The 22,634-nt window shown below is 40.9% G+C and overlaps 1 protein-coding gene across 7 annotated transcripts in view; it reads right to left on the bottom strand.

The window, feature by feature from the left end:
- Window positions 1-20,811, bottom strand: part of TMEM108 (transmembrane protein 108) — a 156,273-nt gene extending 135,462 nt beyond the window's left edge. For 5 of the 7 annotated variants that reach the window (XR_005817142.1, XR_005817143.1, XM_040548442.1 and 2 more), the window contains exons 1-2: window positions 20,572-20,811; window positions 14,480-14,609 (exon numbers count right to left, since the gene is read on the bottom strand). The gene's annotated coding sequence lies outside the window, so the exon portion shown is untranslated. Of the gene's footprint in view, window positions 1-14,479; window positions 14,610-17,660; window positions 17,681-18,733; window positions 18,850-20,571 lie in introns of those variants that run through there. The other 2 variants (XM_040548440.1, XM_040548441.1) reach the window with 2 other exon arrangements.
- Window positions 20,812-22,634: the final 1,823 nt, after the last annotated feature.

Raw genomic sequence — 22,634 nt, 5'->3', positions numbered from 1 at the left:
TTATGACTGGTCCTCATGGAATAAAATCCCAAATACCTTGTTATCCTTTTGCAGAGAGATCTGAAAAATTGTAGACAGCAATCTGCCCCTGCTTGCTTTGCCAGCTAAATTCCTCAGGCTCAAATAAACTGCAGAAATTCAAAAGCAAAACTCATTCAAATCATTCTCTCTGTTCCTGATAATGGGTTAATTAAAAAAGACCACCCCAAAACACCATAGTGGCACTGCCAGGATCACTGTGTCTCATTGTGCACTCTCACTGCCCATGTCTGACCTGTTGTTATCGTTGTAACAGCAGCTCCCCAACCCTTTCCATACTCTGCAGAAAAGGCCAACTGGTTGCGCCCAGGGTCATGTTTGTAAGATACCCGTTGTAAAGGAACACCCATGGGTGCTGGAAATCAATCAAGCTCTGTTGAATTATTCAAATGGCCACTGGCCTGGTTTCAACCACTCTCAGGCACAGTTTAGGAGTCAGCAATAAGCAGATCTCACCCCCAGTAAGGAGTTTGCATGTAGCTGAAGCTAAAAAAGTTTAACTGACGAGGGATGGGCTGCACACAGCCTGCTGCCCTCAGAGCCCAAGATGACTCTGGCCATGCTGGCCACATTTCATTTATTAATACTGATGCAGTCACAGTGGCCAGGTAAGGTTATGAGCTTCCAGCTGCAGCACAGCCCTGTAGCTTTCTCCCTCGCAATGTGGCCTAATGGCACAGGACGGGTTGTTGCTCCATCCTGAACATAAGAAGAAACACAAGAAATCACCTGAGATGACTGTACATTTTTTGACCTAGAAACCTAGGACTTTTAGCTGAGTGTGGAGAAGCAGAAGGTTCACCTTCACCAGCCTGCAACCCACCAGAGGCCCTTCACCAGAGAGGATGCTCAGTCTGGGAAGGCTTGTGTTTAGTCTCCTTTTGAGTTCTCTGGCTTTACCTTAGGTCCCCAGCTGTGACTTTCTCCCCTTACATATTACTTTCTGACAACATTGCTCATCTTTCTTACGGAAATACTGCTCCCTTGCTTCTTCATGCAAGGCTTCTTAGCTCTCCCTTCATGCCATCTGTTACCTCTTCCCTCCCTCACTGCCGACACACACATCAATAGGCTGCTCTCTGAATTGTGCAGCAAAAACGTATTAAGGGAGCTATTTCTCTGCATGCTTTCTACTCCATCTGAGCACTACTGTTAGAAGGACAGGTGAAATTAAGGAATAAAGGGAGGAAAAAATAAAGAAATAAAAAAACACACAGAAGGTACAAAGCAAGGGGAACGTACACTATGATGCTGTGGAAGAACAGGTTAGTGTTAGCTTTGGAAAACCACTACAACCTGAATTGTTTTCAAGACAGAGTCATTAAACCGTTTATTGCAAATGGAATTGATGAGCAGTAGGAGAAGTGAGTGGTCAGAGAAGAGCTGCTATAATAATCTAAAACATGCCATCCTGAAGCTGACCAGCCATCCATCTACCAGCATCCTGTCTTCAAGGAAGAGCATGTATGAATAAGCCTTTTATTTTCCCTTCATAACATAATCCTTGTCTACTGAAAATCTTTCATATTAAAATGTCAGTTACTTAACACAGAGTAAACAGCTGGGGCTCTAGAAGAGGTAAAGAATGAATTTCAGCTCTAATGACAGGGGAAGAAGTACAAAAGGAATTAAAAAAAAAAAAAAAAGACCCTTCCTCCCCACACTTCCCCCTCTTCCCTCCAGACCTTGCATGCATTAAGCTGAGTATCACCCCATACTTACTGCAAAGCCAAAGTAACTTGTAGTAAATGTCTAAAAAACCTTGTGGAATTACTTAGCAGCTCCCAGTACATTTCTTCCAGTCCTTCTATGCTGGAAACAGTTCTGAGCTCCAGAACTGCACTGGGCTGAGGTGCACGTCTGTATTTCTGCACCTCTGTGTTTCCGTCTACATACAACCCTTTTCATTCAATGTTGTCAAAGCATTTTACAATTAAACACCAGGACCCCTTTTAAATCAGGTAGCACGCATGACCTTCATGAAGACAGGCATACTGAAGGGTGAAGATACTTTGTGTCATGGAGCAAATCAGTTAGACTTCAGCTCTGAAGTCAGGAATTCTGATCCCATCTCTTCCCTTACTTGATTTGCTGAGCCACATTCACTTTCCTCTGTCTTGTTTATTTTGCCTTCTCGTCTTCCTTCTGCTCTTATTTTGTGACTGAAGTGCTTTTGTCAGCACAAATCCTTAAAGATGAGAACAAGTTTTTAAACTAAAAGAGTGTAGATTTAGATTAGATACTCAGAAGAAATTCTTTGCTTGGAGGGCAGTGAGACCCTGGCACAGGCTGCCCAGAGAAGCTGTGGATGCCCCATCTCTGGAGGTGTTCAAGGCCAGGTTGGATGGGGCTTTGGGCAACCTGGTCCAGTGGCAGTTGGAATTAGATGGTCTTTAAGGTCCTTTCCAACCCAAACCATTCTGTAATTTTCTGCAATAGGATTATTTAACATCTCTTTTCAAAATAAAGCACAGACCATTTCCTCCTATCCTACCCCCTCCACACACACTTTTTTTTTTTTTTTTTTTAATCCTACAGATATAATTACCTGATCAAAATTGAGAAGACTGGGCAAACAACCTCATTTCCACGGGGACGGGAAGAATAAAACTTAGTGGGTGGATCTACTAATCAAATGGGGGTAAACCCTGGATTTAACGTACTTCAGTAATCACTTGTGCTAGCTCGTATAAGTGACAATGGCTACAGTGGCTCAAATTCTACAATTCTTTCATATGTTTTGCTCTATTAAGTAAGAGAGTGGAAAAACCTTCTGCTAGGAAGTAGCTCATTTGAAGCACTTTTACACTGGCAATTATGTTTGGAAGAGATTATGAGTGTAATCTGGGGAAAAATAAAGTAAACAGAATAAAAATAAGCTGGATAAATCCTACACAATTAAAGGCTTAGTTAAAGACTGAAGTTTGGTAGACTGCAGGAAAGAAGAGAAGTTTTACTTGGATTAAGAAGTCTTCACATGACAAGGCTGGACTGCCAATTTGTCCATATCGTTATGAGTTATTAAAAAAGGAAAGGACTCATATTAGAGATCATCTCTTAGTTAACCTGCCTCTCTACAATACATGGAGTTTGGTAATTGTGGTTTTGGAGCACTGCCACTTCCCTAACAAGGGCCTGAAGCCACAACTTCTGCCAGACAATCTACTCACCACCAAATTTATCACTGGAGGTTGGAATTTACTGACATGCCCTAAACACAATCACTTAAATAAACTACCTAAAAAGACTGTATATAGCTACAAAGGGGATAAGCGATGAGAGTTTGAGTAAGAAGGTCTTGGTGACTTGAGGGAGAAGTCCTCCAGCAAAGTGCACCTTTCCCCCTTATACGTAAAGCTCTGCTAGTCTTTAAACAACCCGCAGCATTTGCTTACTCACTCAGCTGTTTTTGCTCTCCTGCAGTAAGACACAAGTTGCATTGTCATGTGGCTACTGCTCAAGGAGAAACATCTCTGCCTTTTCTGACCCTTTTAAGTGAAGGGGTCATGTCTTCTCTTCCAGTTGCACCATCCAGCCATAAAGGTTTATAAACTGCTCCTTTATTACAAGAAATACATAGATACATCTCACTCTACCCAGCGAGTCATCCTACATTGATGAACTGCTTACTGAAACAAAGAACGAGCCTCTTATTGAAACTCATCTAAGGATCTGAGCTGTACCTAGGGAGGAGGAGGAAATTATGGGCAATCTGTCTTTCAAGTCACCTAAAAGTGTACTGGGCAAAGCAATGGAAAGTATGACACCAGGAACAATCCTGCTTCAGCTCTGCAATAAATCAAGTCATCTATGATGTTTTTCATCATCTGCTGTTGAATTATGTGAACTGAAAGACAGTATAAATACATTGTAATTATTAATTAAAAAGAGAAGACCTGAAATGACTGGTATTTCATTTAATAGATCAGAAAAGATAAACTGATTTAAGACCAGATTCTGATACTGCTGTTCACACCACACAGTAAGTTGGCCCAAACTCACCTAATGTAATAACTGTGGGAGAATCTCTGAGAGGACATTGGCTTTAGTACATAGCTGTGAAATGACATGGTCCTGAAACAAGAACATCAGAAAATTGCCTACAAGTTTTAAGGTAATTTATTATCTTACCAGACTTTTCAGAAGCTCTGCAGTTAGCTATTACATATCAAATGATATTTTCACTGAAAAAAAGAGAATAAAAATATTAATAGTTGAATTCTTCCTCCCTATGAAGACAAAGTAGAGAAAAAAGATGTGGAGAGGAGTAACTAACACTCACTGTTTATCCCTAAAGTTCCAAGAGTGTTCATTATTATTATTATTTTCTGATCTAAAACTAAAGTAGATCATAATATATCCACCTTTTAAAGGCAGAAAGGTGACACTGGAATCAAGGGCTGGTCTTCTTCATAAGACTATAAAAGTATGGTAACATAAACCCACTCTTGTACTGCAAAAGGACAGAAGAAATTCCACTTTGCGGCAAAATATAATTCTCAAATGTGCTAAACAATGTGTAGTACAGAAAATAACTGAAGAATACCATAATCCCTCAGTGAAGAATTACAGCTAGAGAAGCTGCACCAAAAATTGTAATTAAGACTATCATCACTAATAGCACAGGGCCCGACACCTGGAGCAGATCCCATTTTTAACAACTTTATCTGTACTTTCTGGTATCACTGATTTGAAGCTGAGAACTGATATTATTTCTAGTAAAAGTCCTGCCTACTTAGGTGGTCTCTAGGGCCACTGCAGGACCACAAGGTTTCTAATTAACCGTTCTTTCTTGCTATCAAATCTTTGTCCCACTGATGTGATCATTTTATTATTGAAAATAACAGCACAAAAACACCAAACACAATTTCCACCATTAGTCTGTTTTCTGCAGCCAACATATAGGCATAAATTACTCGAGATGGCCTTGTACTAATTAAGGACCAGATTACCTGCCCTGCAGAAAAAGATGAATAAATGGGAGAAGGTGCCTCTAGAAATTCCCCTGAAGTGATTGAAAAAAAAAAAGATTAAAGTTCAAAATGCAGAAGCAAACAGTGGAAATAAATTCAGCCAAAGGACTTGTCCCAGAAACAGGTGGAGATCTGTGCAAAGAGTCTGCATCTCTGTGATAGTTCTTGCCCTCAACCATACAGCACTATGGTAACAACTAATTTCTCTGTTACCGAGCTGTACTTGCTGTCTATATGTTATTTCGGAAGATAGAAGGGTTGCAACAAAGCAGTGAGTATCCAGCTATTTGATAACAGAAATTGGGTAACACCTTTTGAGGTATGAAAGGCATCACAGCCACATTAAACTAAGCTTTCATTAGCTACTTTTCTCATTATAACACAGCTCATTACTGTACTTGGAAAGGGTCTGCAGTGTCAGAATGTGAAGGGGTGGATTAATCCTAACCTTTACCTATTTACATGATTGCTTAGCTGTCAGCCATGGACAGTAAGCTCCAGTGATAAGAGATCAGCTTGAGCCGTCCTTTGGTGATCGCATTTCATGAACTTTGCTGAATTTATAACGCTGTAGCAAAACAACAACAACAAGCCTGCATTAGACCTAACATGATAGTCCCACAGATATTGGACTGGAGTTGTGCAGGATCTCTGAAGAATAAGAATTTTAGCTTTTAACATCTATGCACTTAGGGAGGGTCATAAAATAGGAAGAGGAGAGAAAAAATGGTGGCTGTGTTTTTGTTGAAGATTTCCAACCAAATAACAACTTGCCTTGCACCATGGTAATGGCATTCTGTTAAAAAAGGTGCCTAAATATTGTCATTTTTAATTCACTACTAGCTCCATGGTAAGAAGCAGTTCAGTATGATTCCTAGGATATCTAATTTAAACAAAAACAAAACAAAACAAAAAAAACACGATCACCAACACCAAGCCCTCACTGAAGAGATTTGATTGCAATTACCTTTTGTTTAAAAGCTAATTTAGTGAGAGACTGCTTCTCTGCAACAAAGGTAAGGGAAAAAAAAAAGAAAGGTGGACTAAGGTAGACAGACAGAAGTTCCTCAGAGAGGAAACGCTGCCCAGCAATGAAATCACACTCTCCCTGGAGCCGAGAACCCTGATTTCTATTTCTGGCACTCCTGTTGTCACAGTGTTAAGACCTTGGGAGTAGGATATGTGATAGGGCTAGCTTCCAATATATTACCCACATCATACTTCCAATCATAAATAGCTGCACTAATTACAATGCAACTACTCACAGACCACTATCCAGCATACATAAGACGCTGCCTTGGATGGGAGTGATGAAGTTTCACTAACACAAAGTACCTGGAGTGCCTCAGACTAGTTTGCTACATCACTGCAAGGTAGCATGTTGCAGCTGCAGAGCACTAACCATTACTGGTAGTTTGAGGAAAAATAGCAAATGATCCTCTCTTTGCAATAGCTTTGAGTATTTGTCATAACCCACTAAAACATTTTATATGAGACGGGGAAAATGAAGGTGATTGAGTACAACTGGAAGTTAAACTGGAGATAAAAACATTGAAAAATACCAGTGAAAGTGTTTCATTGCTACCCTTCCTGCAATGCTTCAATGACTTACCCTCTCCTTACATAAAAACTTTTTAATTACAGTCTTTGAATATCCCCAATGGATAGTCATCCGTGTCAGATTTCAAGATATTAAACAAAGAGCTTATACTACTTGTGCAGAATGTGAAAATTATTTTCCTACTTCTCCCATCCCTCTCTCACAAGCTCCTGCCTCAGACCCAAACAGACCCAATAAACATCTGGGCTGCGCTACCAGATGAAGCGCTGCAGTGGTTTTGCACTGTAACAAGTTGCTGATTTCTACAAAATTGCTTTTCCTTTTGAGAAAAAAAAATAAAAAATAAAAGTCACCACCAGCAGACATATCAAAACCTAATTCCAAGGAGCCCTGCTGGTAACCTCCACTTCTTGCCAAAATTTCTTTAATGAGCTCCAAATTCCCTTCTCTCCTTCAGGCCTGGAAGTCAGGTGGCCTGCAACTTGATCATGAGTGAAATAATGTTAAGTTAGGAAGGAGGCTGCAAGAAACAGGCTAGATGCTCTTAAGAGATATCCAGGAGAAAGCCACTGGGCAGTTGCACACAAGTGTGCGTGAAGAGCACAGAGCAGCATTTTCATCTATCCACACAGAAGCGAGGCTGCAAGGCAGCACATGCTTGTCTATTGAGTTAGGACAAGAGAACAGGAATGCTAGCATAATTTCTTTGCAGATTAAGATTCATTCAGATTAAGATTCATCCTTGTGAATCTATTTGATCTGAAATTAGATAAAGCAAAATACTAACTGCCAGCATGAAAAAGAGTTCGATTTTTGTGTCTGTGACCAAGAAGCAGAATAGTTCCACTTCTCTACAGAGCAAAAGTTCAAGGGATGACATGGTCCCAAGAGAAAGAACCACACAGAAGATCCCACTTAGTGCAAAGCTGGATAAAAGCAGACTGATCACCAGTAAGCAGAGAGCTAAAATTAGCCTGGAAAGGTGCAATAAGATGAAGGAAGAATTTCAACAGCCTGAGGGGAGGAAGGAAAGACATCAAATTCTCTAAAAGGGGAAAATTAAGGCAAGACAAACATACGCATTTTGAAAGATGAAGGAAAAGACAAGTTACCTGCTGAGAAACTGAAAGCTGAAGAACACAGTAACAGACCGCCAAAGATAGACCAAAATGAGACCAGTGTGGTGGCTCCTGCTAATTGGTACCTGACAGCCTCCATTCTGAAAGCTCTTAGGTTGTGTGGCAGCCTCAGGAAATAAAGCAGACACTGCGGGAGAATTGCAGTACCTAAGACAAGAGCACCTTAAGAGAGATCCTACTCCAGGAGATGAAGATCGCATCCAAAAAGAGTAAGCAGCACTTGCAAATTAATAAAGCTTGATGTGATGCATAAAATATCCTTCAGTTCAGAGGAAAGCTCTGATAAATAAACTTTTACATGCACCAATGAAATTCTCTTCTGGGAAATGGGTTGAAAGAGTAAAAACAAAGAAAGCCAAAAACAAACAACAACAACAACACACCAACATACATCATAAAAGACAGTAGCTGAACCATTTGAAGTTTATAGACAATATATTCTACGCACAAAATTTGACTAAGCTTAGCAGGGAAAGCCAGCATTGGATGCTGCTAAATGAACAAGCAGTGCAACTCTTCAGAACATTCAGAAGAGCTCTGGGTTAAATAAACTTATCACTTTCAGGGAAGCACCAGATAATCTCGTGTTTTAATAGTTATCAAAGAAAGCAAGAATTAAGACAACGATGTAATGAAATGACAACCTCGATATAAGACGTAGGACATTAAATGCTTGTTTGGTAGTTCACCAGGATACCTAGACAAAGTTGCCAGCTGATTATATTGCACATACTAGACCAAAGTCTTACAAGAACAATAGTTTGCATTTTAACAACCTGGATCTTCAACAACTGCACACTCATTTTCTCCTTACTTCCTTCCCTAAGTCAAATGAAGCTAGTGCTATTGCTCCATTCAACAGAAGATAAATAACACTGATAAATTAGGTGATTTAGCTAAAGCCATGGAAAAATAATTAAAAATAATTTTTAAAAGTCAGATCGTGTGGGCAAGGCCATACACAGACCATCTTTGCCTCACATTCTAGCATAGTAAAAAAGAAACCCCCATTCCTTCTTCTGACATAGTATACCATGCACGCCATTTTCCCATGCCTTTTAATACACATTTAGAAAGATGCCAACAATTTAAACTCAGATCCCAGACTGAAATGCATAAACACAAGCTTTTACAGAACATTAAGAAGTCAAAATCTTTCCCCAAATTTTAAACACTTTGATTCAGCACTCTGCTACCTCTTTGCAGCTATAAGCAACTCCAAAGTAAGTGCAAAAAAGGATGCTGGCTTTCACTTGTGAAAATTTGCATGATGCGCTTCTGCCATCCTAGACAAGAGCATTCATTTAACTTCTCAGCATTGCTGCTTCCATTCTAAATGCTGGAGGAAGACACTTGTTTAAAAATATATATATTTATCATTTGTTTTTAGACAGTTTACATATACAACAATCTAAGCAATTAGCCCGTATGTTTAAGGATTAATAAAAATATGAAAACAGCAACAACAAAGAAAAGGTTACATCACAAATAGAACTTTTAAAATCCACTTTTAGTAATCTAACAGCACAGATACAGAAATAAATACACAAGTCATGCAGAATATACCTGTAACATTTTCTATACTGACTTCATTGCAGTAAGAGGATCTTTATTTACCTCTCTAGTACAACAAAGTGATGCTGTCTCAGCTACAACCTCACCTTTACAGGCTACCAGAGTTCAAAAGTTCACTTTGGCCTATTTCTTGTAAGAAGCTGAACTCTCTCCAAAACGGAGTGTCTCCTGAATTTCTATAGTTGTCTGTACTCCATTTACTATTTTCAGTTCTCTGCCTGAACAGCAAATAATTGAAGCAGAGTGTGACCTTCTCACACTTTTAAGTCTGACCTAGAAATGCAACAGCCTGATCCTTACTCTAATTGAGGATAGGGGTGGTATGGGCTATTCATTGCGCAGAAAGACCAACCCTATGGTAGAAGAGCACTGAGCGACCAGCCAAACCTGGTGCTGGGTTTTAGAAGAGGAATTTCGTTCTCTGCTTTGCACAATCCTGGGCTAAGCTCAGTGACCACCTGTATGGGGGAATGGGGTAAGGATATTTCCCTGCCACATGCAGTTGATATGAGGTTGTCCTCAAACCCATGACTCATCGGTTGTGGGGAGCTTGAGAAGAAATAAACGGATAGCTAGAAGTAGCTGACATCCCCAGCTTTTGTCTCTGTGCTTGGCAAGAAAACAGAGGTAGCACTATGCATCCTGTATACTCAAGTATCTGCTTCCTTCTTTTTGCTAGTTCTTACAGACCCTCTTAGGTTAATATTATAGCATGTCTACCTTTATACTGCATTTCCCAGTCTGATTTTACTGACTATACCAGTTTACTTTTATACCAGCTATCAAACAAGAGGTCATACTCTCAAGCTATGTCCGCGCACTGGTGAATTTGACACCACACTTCAATGAATGTGTTTAACTGCACCCATAAGACTTTCACCCACATCATAGCAGCAGGGTGCTCCCATCCTGACAGAAGCATTAGTGCTTACTATTAGGAATAGTAACAAAGAAGGGCAAATCACCAAGTGATTTGCATATTTGCAATTATATGCAATTCTGCATATTTGGTGGCACCAGCAGGAACAAAATGTTATCAAAAGCAACTATAGTTCCAGAAGACTAGATGGAAAATAACTGCAGCATATCATGTGCTACTCAAGTAGATGACTAAGCAGCAACAAGTGTTTAAACATTCTTCTTTACTGAAGAAAACACAGACTCTCCTTGGAGAAACAAATTAAAAACAAAGTTGTAAAAATACCCTCTCAGTGACCCACATCAAAACAAAAAAACAGCAGTCTTTTTGATTGTGAAGGCTCTGGTCTCACTCCACGCCATTTTCCTTTTGATGGGTTTTTAAATATTATGTTTTGTGACTGGTGTCCAACGTCAGTAGTCATAAACAGTGGCACACACAAAACCAGCATATTGCTAGTTGACTCTGTTGTTACTTCTATATCAACACCTCTGCTTTGGAAGGGTTACCTCCTGAAGTGAACTCCTTCAGGATTTAGTTGATGAAGGATCAATGACTTCTAGCATGATCTTATGATGCTGTTACGTCAGTGGTAAAGAACATCTGGATTAGTAGTCGCTACCTCATCTTTTTCCTTCAGGCAGCACAAGGAAACACTGCAAAGCAGAATTTACCACTGGGGACGAGGGATCAAACAGGCTGAAATTAGGAAAGACAGTTTGGCTGTTTTCAATTCAAGCAGAAGTATTATTAAAAAGTGTTTTGAATTATGTCACACAGGGCAAGTGTCACTGCAGTAAGTACGAACTTACTGTGCCAGCAAATGTCAGGACAAATTATACTGCAGGACAAGCAAGCTCTATGTCACCCTCAATTCCAAAAGGCAAAGCTTCCACGCCCCCGCAAAGAAGCTGCTTCCATTTCTGAGTCGATTTATATCAAACTGCTCTTACGCAAATCAAAACAGTGCACAGGGAGTATGACAGTGACATTACTGGCAACTTCAGGATCCATCTCTAGCTGGAGGGATGAAATACTTTGATTCTCCACCACCTTAAAATACAATCACTTTAAGTCTATGGAATTGTATATATAAATGGCTGCCTCAAAGAACTTGAAGCCACTGCTTACTGTGCTAATGAAAAAAGTCTGTCTCGTATACTCCAGGGTCCATCTACCCTTCTAGTCTTTCTTGCCTCTTAGATAGATGCTCTTTGCAGAAAGGAACATTTGCATTTATGCTAGGCCTGGCATGGGACCTGGTACTATTGATGTCTCGACAATTCCTGGGATTCCTCAGCACTACTGGTAAAAGTGAAAAAATAGGAACATGAAATTCAGTGCACCAGAGAGGAAAAAGATGTGGCTAAGTCATAAATAATGTCAATTTATTTAACTATAAGGAAATCTTTCACTCAGCTGTGAACTCCTAGCAAAATAAACTGGTTTGGTTTCAGCTCTCCCAACATTCGAAAATAAACATTTCAAGTAAGTATGAGAGAGTTTCAATATGGAGAACAAATATCCTTGTCTTCTGCAGAAAAAACAAGAGCTATAATACATTTTGATGAGTTGAAGGAAATTCTTATTCAGTTTTGAGCTCTTCTAGTATTATTTCCCATAAGTTTTCAGGTGCTCTTCCAAAAAGACTTTCGTTTAAAACCTAGATTGCTGAAACAAATTAACTGAAACCTGCATAATTCTGTTATTATTGATATACCTGTGTTGAGTCTAAACTAGAAGGAAGTCTATTCCTTTACTTCCTCGGCTTTATTTTATGGTTCAGACATTTCTTATTAAAAAAAAAAGGATAAAAACACCTAAAAGGCTACAAAGAGTAATGCCCACAAATAAATGGCAATATGAAAGTTTGGCGATTCAAGGTCTAGCTTACATTTATGACATTATTACCTCCAGCTATCTATTCCATCCCACAGCCTACGATCCAAACAGTTTACTATGGTAACTCTGCTATCTCTGTTGTTTTAAAGCAGAGAGTAAACAGCACTAAAGAGCAATGAAGTTTTAAATGAAGACACAGACAGTACACAGAAGTAGCTGGGTTGCTGGCTCATGTTCTACGCCGCAACTACTGCAGGGATGACAGCCTTTGGCAAATGAAAACTAACAAAGCAACTCTGGGGCTTTAACAACATTTTTGCTGTGCATAAGTGCCAATAAATCCAGTTAAGTAAGACAGTGTAGACATTCTGACCCTGTACATTTTTCTTAGCCCCTAGTACCAGATCTTCTCAGAAAGGAGTCAATTCATGTTCAACTCTGTCCGTGATTGACTTGTGTTCTGAATGAATGAACCTGAGCTATGTCCATGTAAGCTGAATTTCCCTCTATGTATTCATTCTCCATTCCCAGAATGGCTGCTGCAGGAATGCAAATCTTATTTGGAAGGATTACTTGTCACACAACAGCCAAAGACCCTATCCAACGCTGGGCTCCTTCCTGTGCCAGAGAGCACAAACTTGGAAGATCCTATTCAGAAGGGCACAGGATTAAAGTAGGCAAGGTGAGAACACAAAATGGTATCCTCATTTTTCATAAGCAGAATCAAAGCTTTTGCTCTAACCTCTCAGCCCCCATTATATTAGGGATTGGCGCTAAAACTGGGGATTTCACTAAATGTAAGTGTAGAGGTGTACAGAATGAGAAAGCACAGGCCAGAGCAGTACTCATACCTGTTGAACCAAACAATAGTAGGTAGGTAGTGATACAGATTCCATCAGAGCACCCATGCGTGGACACCAGGCATCACCCGAGCATATGGGAGGGGAAATGAAACTTCAGAGAAGTGTCTGTCATCTAGACCAGCTCTTGCAGGTTTTTATGGTCTTTCTATGTACATTCCATAGCAACAATTGTGGAAATTTACTGGAATGTCCCAAGCACTCAAGAGCTTCAATGTGTTTTTTCCTTGCACGTTTTATTTGCTGATGCTTATCTGTGCATTTTCTAAATACTTCACACATTCCATTCCTGTTCTTTCAGTGTACAAGGGAGCATTTCCTACTTCATAGGATGTCATGCCATAGCTTGTTTCCTTCTCCACCTTAAGAGGAACTCTTTAAAACTTAGGTCTTCCACTAAAGAAGAAAGAGAGGACTGTATGTCATGCTTGTGAAAAACACAGATAACACTGATCAGTATTTCTGTACAAAGTAGAAGCAACGGCAATGCATCCCCCTGCAGAGATTGCTCCTTCATCATTTAACACAAGCTGGTGAGAATGGAGTGTCACACAGACTTCTGCTGAAAGTCCTCCCTGGATTACAGCAGGCACCAGCTAAGAACAGTTGTAACTGCCCCCTTTTTTGCAACTGCACAGCTGCCTAATTTGAGTTCTTAAGTAACACAGAGCTGGTGTTGCAGTTTTGTATTTGCTCTGTAACAATCCTGTGTTGATCAGAATTTTTGGAATATGAAGTCTCAAATCAACCGTCCCCCAGCCATGCAGAACTACACCCACTTCAAAATAAGGAGAAATTTTATTTTAAAATATTAGCTTGTTTTACATCTTTCTACCAGTTCATTTTTTTTTTTAAATCTGTTTTGTATGTATGTTTCCTGAAAATAACTCAATAAAGGAAGCATTCAGAATAAGTGGCAGTATTTGCAGGCATTAGGCAAAAGATAACAAGAAAATGTATGAAGTTCTCCACCACTACCAGCTTAAAACAATGCATCATTAACATTTTTATTGAATTATATAGAAGAAATGTACCAGTTCTTGTAAACAAATCATACAGCAATCCTAGAAGTGAAAGAATATGAAGACTGTATGAAGAAAATGGCATAACTTGCGTCTCTAAAAACATTTAGTTTAGATACATTTTCTCCTGATTAAGATGCAGCACTAAGAGACACAGGTTTCAAGTATCCTTCAATCTACATCACTGGGCAATTAATAAGCACATAAGCGGATGATATACCACATGTAAAAAAGTTGAGGACAGGGAAGGCTCCTATTGGTACATCCTAAAAATACAACCTGTAGATCTACCTGAGCAAATACTTTATATGTTATTTTACAGGCTCTGAGAAACCCATTTGTCACTAACTTTGAAAACTTAGGCCTTTTCTGGTCTGAATATTGTCCAGTTACACATTTATTGTAGACCACGGTTATTAGCAGTGAGCCACTAGACTGAACAAGCTTCAGAGACCACCTCAATTGCCACCTCGTGCAATGCCACAAAAGAGATAGCTGCACTGCACTGAAGAGAAACAAGCTGGCAGCAAAAACACTTTCGTGCTTTACCTTGTAATGGGAAGTGCTGATATCTTCAAACACATCAATATCCATACAGTCCATTGATTCTGACCTTTCTGGTAACAGCAACTCTTTGAGCTTCTTGTTTTCTTATTTTTAATTTGCCAACTGGTGCAACCTGTAAATTTACAAAAGTGGGTATGTTATTCCAAGATGTTTATCCATCTCATTCTACAAGGCACTCAATTTTAATACATATGGCACTGTGCCATGTGGCTCTTATTGCTCTCAAGAGCTTTCAGTGCAATGACTTACAGACCACAGTGTTTCAGTATGTCACTGATTATTTTTGGTGGATAAAGAAATACCTTATTCTGTAGGATTCCTTTGCTGACTCTTCAGAAAGTCATTTTCCATATGTGCATATCATATATTTGAGAACATGCTCCTACCTTATTAATTTCAAGCACTTAAGACTTCGAATTGTCAATTTATTTCCAAATTTATCTGTTAAAGGTTGGTTCTTGTGGAAAGAGGCTAAGTTAAATTTAAATACTGGCTCAGGAGTAGGAATGCTACTAATTTGAGAAACTGGAGGTTGACAGAGTGGCCAAGATCTATGCTCAGCAATTAAGATAACAAAAGAAAAAACTCCTTCAAAACATTGATTTTGAACACTGCTCAAATTTTTTCAGCAGCAGAGGGATTTTTATTTTTTTTTTGGTAGAACTACTAAGGGAAACACAGTGAGATTCCTCGAATGCATATGTAACTGCGCTGCTCGTATTGAAATTTGGGCATCCAAATCAAAAGGAGCTCTGAAAACCAAGCAACAGGTTCTCTGCCTAGGCACTGGCAGGACCTGTCAGGAAGTCACATATGCTTGAACCGTGGACCAGATTGTTTGGCTTCTCAGGAGGAGGCAGTAGAATAAGAAAAGGGACATAAACTTTACCTGTATGCAGGTAAAGAGAACTCTGAAGGCATACCACTGCCACAACACTACTAAAGAACTGATTAATTTTTTTAAAAAAATAAATTGGTTGTCATGTGCCAAATTCCTATAGAACAAGGACTTGGTGTATGCAAACATATCAATTATGTGACTGCAGGAATAGATTTGGAGAACAAAGAAGAATGAGCCAACAGCAGCAGGCATGATAAAGAGTTTGTGAAAAGACATCTAAAATTTTTTTTTCTTGGTTGCTCAGTAAGATTAATCATCCTCATAATGCACAGGCTCTGCTCAAAGGCTGATGAAAACAGAGAAATTAATAGGACATCTCCTTAGTCTACCATTACATACTGAATGCTACAATATTATTTGTATTCAAACCTTGGATGTATTTTATTTCCAGTCCTTTGTACATAACACTGTGTTATTATTTTATAGTGTTTGTCCCACATAAAGATAGGCATTACATGAAGTAATGTCCAGGTTAACTAACAAAATGCCTGGAGTGTCTTCAAGTGTCTTGTTACATGATGTGCCTTAAGCTATTTACTCAGAAACTAAAGCAAAGGGAACTGTTAGAGAAAACATGTATCTTGATTAGCTTCTGCCCTGATTTCAGTTACACTATTAATCTACATAGATACAACAACAACAAAAACAACAACAAAAATCACTGAGCAGAGGAGTATTAGCAATATGTAAAAGTGACTGCATTGCTCTTGGCTCTACTTGCAGATGTTAGATCTACCCCCCAAAAATCTTACCGGGTGAAAAACACACCTCCATTTTTCTGTGTGCTTTGTGTACACAAGTACTCTACCTGCACCACTCTAATCTGGAAGTTATTGTAGAACATGCTAAAAAACATTGCTTTAGCAGCTTGACACAGATAGTATGTATCACCCTTCCAAAGTCTCTGAATAGGAACTCCACTGATCAAGCAAAATCCCTCTATTTTATGTGTCTCGAGTGCATTTTTTCTTCCAGAAAGTAGAAAGTCAACAGGCACAGTGCATGAAGGCCACACAGGTACCACTCCACTGATTTTGATTAACCTGTTTACATTGGATGTTGGTCTGGCCCAGTGATGACAGGGACAAAGCTGCAAGTATTTCTCAGATAGGAAGAACTCCAAAAATAGCTATGCATTTCCAGTTTTGAAAGAATTATATGCAAAAATGTGAATGCGTACATGTATTATTAAATCCCACAATCAATTTTACCACATAACTTCCATTTTAGAACCATCATAAAGGACACCTACATGTAATCCTGCTTAGAGGACTACCTCTGGATTATAATCCCAATGCCAGTGATCCTTTAAGGCTTCTTTCACCACCAATTCTCCCATGTCTTCCACAACTAATATATCATACTAGTGGCTTGTCATAAAACTCCACCTGCTTCTCTGAAGCACTGTGATGCTTCACTTGAAGGCCACTCCTGGTAAAGTCTCCCTTAGTAGATAGAGCTTAATGCTGCAACATGAGCTGCTCAGCCAAACTTCTTAATTAAAGTCATACCAAAACTGCAGTAATTATGCTGAGACAAATTCTGTTGAAAAGGAACGCATTTTGAGTGCCCTAAAAGCGTATGTACCCACCTGAGAATAAAACTCATGTGTCCTTTCTGACTGGTATTAATGTCACTATTTATAGTTCCAGGATAAACTAAATCCTGTCAACATTACCATGCACAGGAGCACCTGTAGATTTACAGCCAAGCCTGTGGTTGTCCCCCAAAGCATTGTAAAGAGGCTGAGCTAAACCAGGCTGCAGCAACTAGCACACTGGCTCCAACAGCCTCCATTCCTCTGTGCACTTCTCACCTTCTCTCCCACTTTTTTCTTTTCTTCCTCACTTTTTGTTTACTCAGTGGGACAAGAATTTCATCTGAGGTCTCCACTCTATGGATGGAATGGATTGACGAAACAAGGAATTTGAAAATCAAACTGGATGTTGGAGATGTTCCTTACTCTAACGATCATACAACTCCTCTTGTGCTTCTCTTGTGAGAAAAGGCCCTGGCAGTCACTGCTGCTCACAGCAAGCTCAGTAGTTCTGCATGCAGCATTCAATACATTTCCCACTTGTGACATTACGTTATGCCTCTTCCTTTATATCATGCTCCCAAACAAAGACTGCCAATGCAATTTGAGCAAATCTTTTCCTCTCTCTCGCAGCACACTGGACAAAACCTGCCTTCTGATGCTGAAGTGATGAGAGAGCACGGAGAATCTCATCCCCCATGATGAAAGACAAACTGGATCCTTACCCAGTGCTAAAGAGAGCTGTGCAAAGGAAAACTGGTAAGCGTGCCAGCTCATACACTTCTTTCAGTCAATGCCATCAGCATAGCAAAGGCCACGGGTGCTTCCACTGTAGATTACACAAACAGCCAGCCAGCAGCAAGGAACACCCAGCAGGCAGAGATGCATCACACTCATACCAAAAAGGTGGCCAAGTGTGCTGGACAGTCCAGTTCCTCCATCAGCCAGAAGCAAGGGGTGGATCAGAGCTTCCCACCACCATTGGGGAGTATCATATCCCTAACATTATGTCACTAATTATCTACAGGTAACACCTCTAACCTCAACATCCTGAGTTCTAGTATCTCATAAACTCAAACTGGAAGAGCTTTATTTACAACAGTGTACAAAGTGGGTCCAAAATTACAATCTGGTCTCACCTCTAACCTATTAAGGGTGAGGAATACCTTAGTTTTCAGTCAGGAGATACAAGCGTGAAGCTTTCTTTTTGTGAATTTTAAGTCAAAAACTTAACTGGTTTATTTATTTATTTTGTATATTTAGCGTGGCCAGCATATGCCTCCAGCTGAATTATATACTGTCAGCCCACACTAACTGTGTTGTCTCATGATTTCCTATGAAATAATTCAGGGAATGAAAAAATAGGTTTTGGTTCCCTTTAATTTGTGCCAATTACACTAACTTAAGTTTTACAGTCAAATTCCCACTTTACCACTCAACAGAGATCTGTTGCAGACACTATATTGTCTTGAATTGTGCTCCATCACAGGATGAGCTTTGAAGGCAAACACTACACTATTCATAAATTTCTTGCTTATTCATTCATTTAATTATTTAGTAAGTGTGGCCAGACATAGCAGCTCATATATTCCACAAACAAGGATGTCATGAAACAATTAAGTGAAATAATTTTTACACAGATCCATACATTCTGACCAGAATAAATCAGTTGCAAGTATCTACACTAGAATTTATTTATACATTAATTGCCTCTGTTTACCTGGTAACTGATTAATCCCATTTATAGCACGGTCAAATACTCTGGTCTAGGTTTATCCTCACAGAAGGATTTGTTTACCTGCAATGAGCTAGTTTGGAGAATGAGTTTGTTGGGTTTTATTGATGGAACTGAGGTATGTTGCATGCCACCAAGGGATTTGGCTTAGCTGAACTCTTGCCATGGGCAGCTGCAGCCTGTGAAGAACATGATGCCTGCTGATTCAGCTTATCTGTTACGGCAAAATTCAGCCCTGGCAAAACCTCCAAGGGAAGGCAGCACCAGAGCAGACGCTACAGCACAGGCACTTAGCAATATTGCCTCCTGTTGCCAGGAGAGGAAAGATTGCCCAGTGTTTTCAAACTTTTCAAGGCAGGCTGTGTCAATACATAAAACATCTTTAATGTATGCACGTTATTGCAGCTATTTTAGCATAATATTGGCATGTCAGTTTTATTAGCAGAAATAAAAGGCCTTTTCAATAATAAGCTTGAGTTTTATTTTATTCTGCATTATGCTATTCTAACTGCAGATCCTGTATACAACTGCATAATTGCCTCTCTCCCATTGTAACACTTGTAATTGCCTTCCTTTTTTTTTTTTTTTTTTTTTAATCTCTCCAGTGGAAAGACTAAAGTTCAATCTATTCCATATCTGGCATTAATTTAGCAAACATCAGTTTAAAGGGTCAAGTAAATTCCATCACTCTTAATAGGATTAAAGGTATTTCTGCTGTTTTGCTGTTTTCAAATCCTTAGAAATGACAAATATCTTTAAAAGGAATAGCTGGTGTTCACACAACTGATTAGCATGATTCATCACAATCAGAACAGCTGCTATTAAATTTTACCATAATTATTTCATTGCATCTGCACAGGTTACTTTATGGCTAGGACCTACAATAAACGCTACAGAAGGCAGGTAAGAATAGGTCACACTGGGACAACAGCAAAGTAGGCAACACTTAAAGGCTTGCATGCCCAGATTTAGTTCTGATTAATACAGTATTTAAGTAAAGTTGCTAGATTACTTTCAGATACAGGTAGTACTGCTGTTACCATACCGTTAGCTGTTCCTGCAACTGATTTGGTTAAGTCACACTGCAAATGTAGGAGTGGGAACTTTATATAGATTTGAACAGTTACACCTGCTTTCCAGAAGTACTGCTGCAAAACACCAGGAGATATTACAGCTTTTAAAAATCTGTTTTCTGAACTGCACTCCTTAAATCCACTCTTCTCCCATACCCACCCCGCAAACAAGTGTCTGTAAAATGACCGAATCACAAGCGTGTTCCCATCACTGCTTTAGCACCTGAAGCAGTAAAAGGGTCGTTTTTAAACATGAAATTATCAATAGGAGAAAGAGGGATTGGCCCTGTTCGCTGTAATCGGTGTCCTTTTCCGCAGATGCCCCTCCACACGAAGCACTCCCTCCGCAGAGCCGAGTGCTGTGGGTAGTTAGGACCGGTAGATTTTCTCCGCTAGATCAAACATCTCGTAGCTCTGCCGCACAAGCACGGCCATTTATTTACAGCACAGTTCGATTCCCTTCCCATTTCTTCCTGCAGAAGTCAGTTCAGTCCTTAATTCCTAACCCAGGGCTGTCTAACTTCTCCTATCACCCCTTTATTCACTGTAAGCTTTAAAATATTTTCCTAAAACAGTCCCTTGGCCCCTCCTACGATTTAAAAGAAATACACGAAGGCTCTCGCTTGCAAACCGCCCAGATAAAAGGTACTGCCTTTTTAAGAGCTACAAACAGGCTTTCTTTAGGGCTATGCTCCCAGAGCTGCTAAAAAAGGGCCGCCGTCTTCCCTGCAGGGCTCTGTCACCGTGAGGAGCGGGCTGCCAGCCGCAGCCCCACGGCTCCCTGCAACAAGGAGCAGCCGGTGGGTGCCTCAGCAGCCATGTACTCACCGGGTAGCTGCTGCTTCACAAGGTCCTGCCTCCTGCTAGGGATGCGAGGCGTCGCAGGCAGCGGCAGATATTCATGTCCCCCCCTCCGAGCGGCTTCCCCGCCCAGGCGGAGCGGGTGGAAGCGAGCCCCGCGCTGTTCGCGGTGCGCGCCTGCCTCCCCAACCGCGTATTCACACGGAACGGAGGGAAAAGGGAAAAAAATGAGAGAAAAAATAAGGGGGGCGAGCAGAGCCCCAGCCCCTTTCCCTCCTTCGCCTGGCCCGGGCACCGGCACGGCCCCCCCGGCCCCGCCGCCTTAGGCGGGGCTCCCGGGCACGGTGCGGGGTGGGGGGTGGGGGGGGAGCGGCGGCGAGGAGCCGCGGCCGTGAGGGGGGCGATGGCCGCAGGGCCACAAGGCGCCCACAGGAGGACGCGGCAGCCGCTTGGTCAGCGCCGTGCCTCCCGCCGCAAGACAGCGGGGTGTTAAAAATCGGCTATTGAGCCCTCAGGGCAGCGCTGGGGGGCTGAGGGGGGCCGGTGGGCCTTGGGGTGGGCGCATCTCGCCAGTGAGGAGCTGCCCGGGGTGCTGGCATGGAGCAAACCCGGGGCTCCCCTCAGGAGCTCCTGCTCTCTGACAGCCTAGAGCCTTCACTCCCCTTTCCTCAGCAACCATGGCATGGCTGGTCTGTGAGGTCCTGTATGCGCTGTAGGGTGGAAACACCGCCTTTCTGCCGCACCTTCCTGCCCTGGGTTTTCGGTTGCTGTATGGTCATTAGCAGCAAGCACTAACCTGCTGCATCTGTCTTCTTCCAGCATAGTCTGTCTTACTTTTCACATCCTCCGGTGCTTCAGTGGAAATTCCGAGTGTGCCCTAGGAGTGGGACACCTGGAAGGTCACCCTGGCAGCCTGGTCACTCCACAGCTCACCCCAAAGGCTTCCCAAACTTCTCAGTCTTCCTTCTGATCCAAGAAAGAGTTGCTGCTGGTAAAATATTACCAACATCGAGACTGCTGAATAGTCGATGAGACACTTTCTTTGCCAGTGAAAGAGCACCAACTGCTGCGCTCTTTGTGGCTTTCCATTCTCTTTTCTTCTTTTGCCCAGTATTTAAAGTTTTGAGTTGCCTCATGCTTAATAACAAAATGGCTGGCTGAGTCCATGTCACACACCAGCAACCAGCAACATCTGAAGTTGGTTAAGTTTTTGAATCACAGTAACATACGAAATAATTGGGCCCAAAGCACTAACTGAGCTGTAATAATGGAGTATCTCACTACTGGCTAGGAAGTGTAAGATTCCTGGCCTCCTGTAGGATGAGCAAATATAAGGACAATTTCTCAGATCAGCCTCCCCAGTTCTGTCTGCCAGCTGGTGGATACTCAGCTTATAGCACTCACACTAAGTAAACCAATTGCCAGCTTATAGACTCAGTAACATAGTCAACAGCTTTTAGAGTTATAGAGTACAAGAGAGCATCAATGCCCCAGTACTTGGCCGCAAAGAGTTTGCATCTGTAAAATAAATGTTTCACCTACACTAAGCGCCCAGCTTGCAAGGAATGTGAAAATCCCAGCTGTTAAATGTGCAGTTCAGCTTTGCAATATGCAATGCTTTCTAGCAATCAGTGGGATCAAGCATATCCCCCTTGAGCAAGTGTTGCTTGCCACTAGCCCTTCAAAAATACTCTTTTTCCAGGTTTTATGCAGTTACTGTACCTTTACTAGCACAGTAATTGGTAGTAGCAGGAATATTACTGGAGGTGGATAATAGCTTTATATCCTTTTCCAATAGAGTAGACTTGATGCAGAGTCCATGGTGGAAATGGAGTAACTGCTCAAGAAGCACAGGTTTCTTTTTGACAGAAATGAAGCCCTTGTCCAGATTCAAAGAGAAAAGGAGCACCAGTTTGCTCTTCCGGCTGGGCTGTACAGAATAAGGTATTAGTCCGAAGTTAAAAAGCACCCCTATGCTCCACGCAGAGGGGATTTGTTTGGCAGAACGTCCATCAGCTCTGGTAACTTTCAAAATAATTTTGATCTGTAAAAGCTTTTTCGTCTATAGTTGCTTAGTGCAATTCAGTAGG

This window comes from Cygnus olor, chromosome 2 (assembly GCF_009769625.2).
Source record: "Cygnus olor isolate bCygOlo1 chromosome 2, bCygOlo1.pri.v2, whole genome shotgun sequence".
Lineage (NCBI taxonomy): Eukaryota > Metazoa > Chordata > Aves > Anseriformes > Anatidae > Cygnus > Cygnus olor.
The sequence above is the reverse complement of the archived record's forward strand: the minus strand, read 5'-3'. Positions and strand labels throughout refer to the sequence as shown.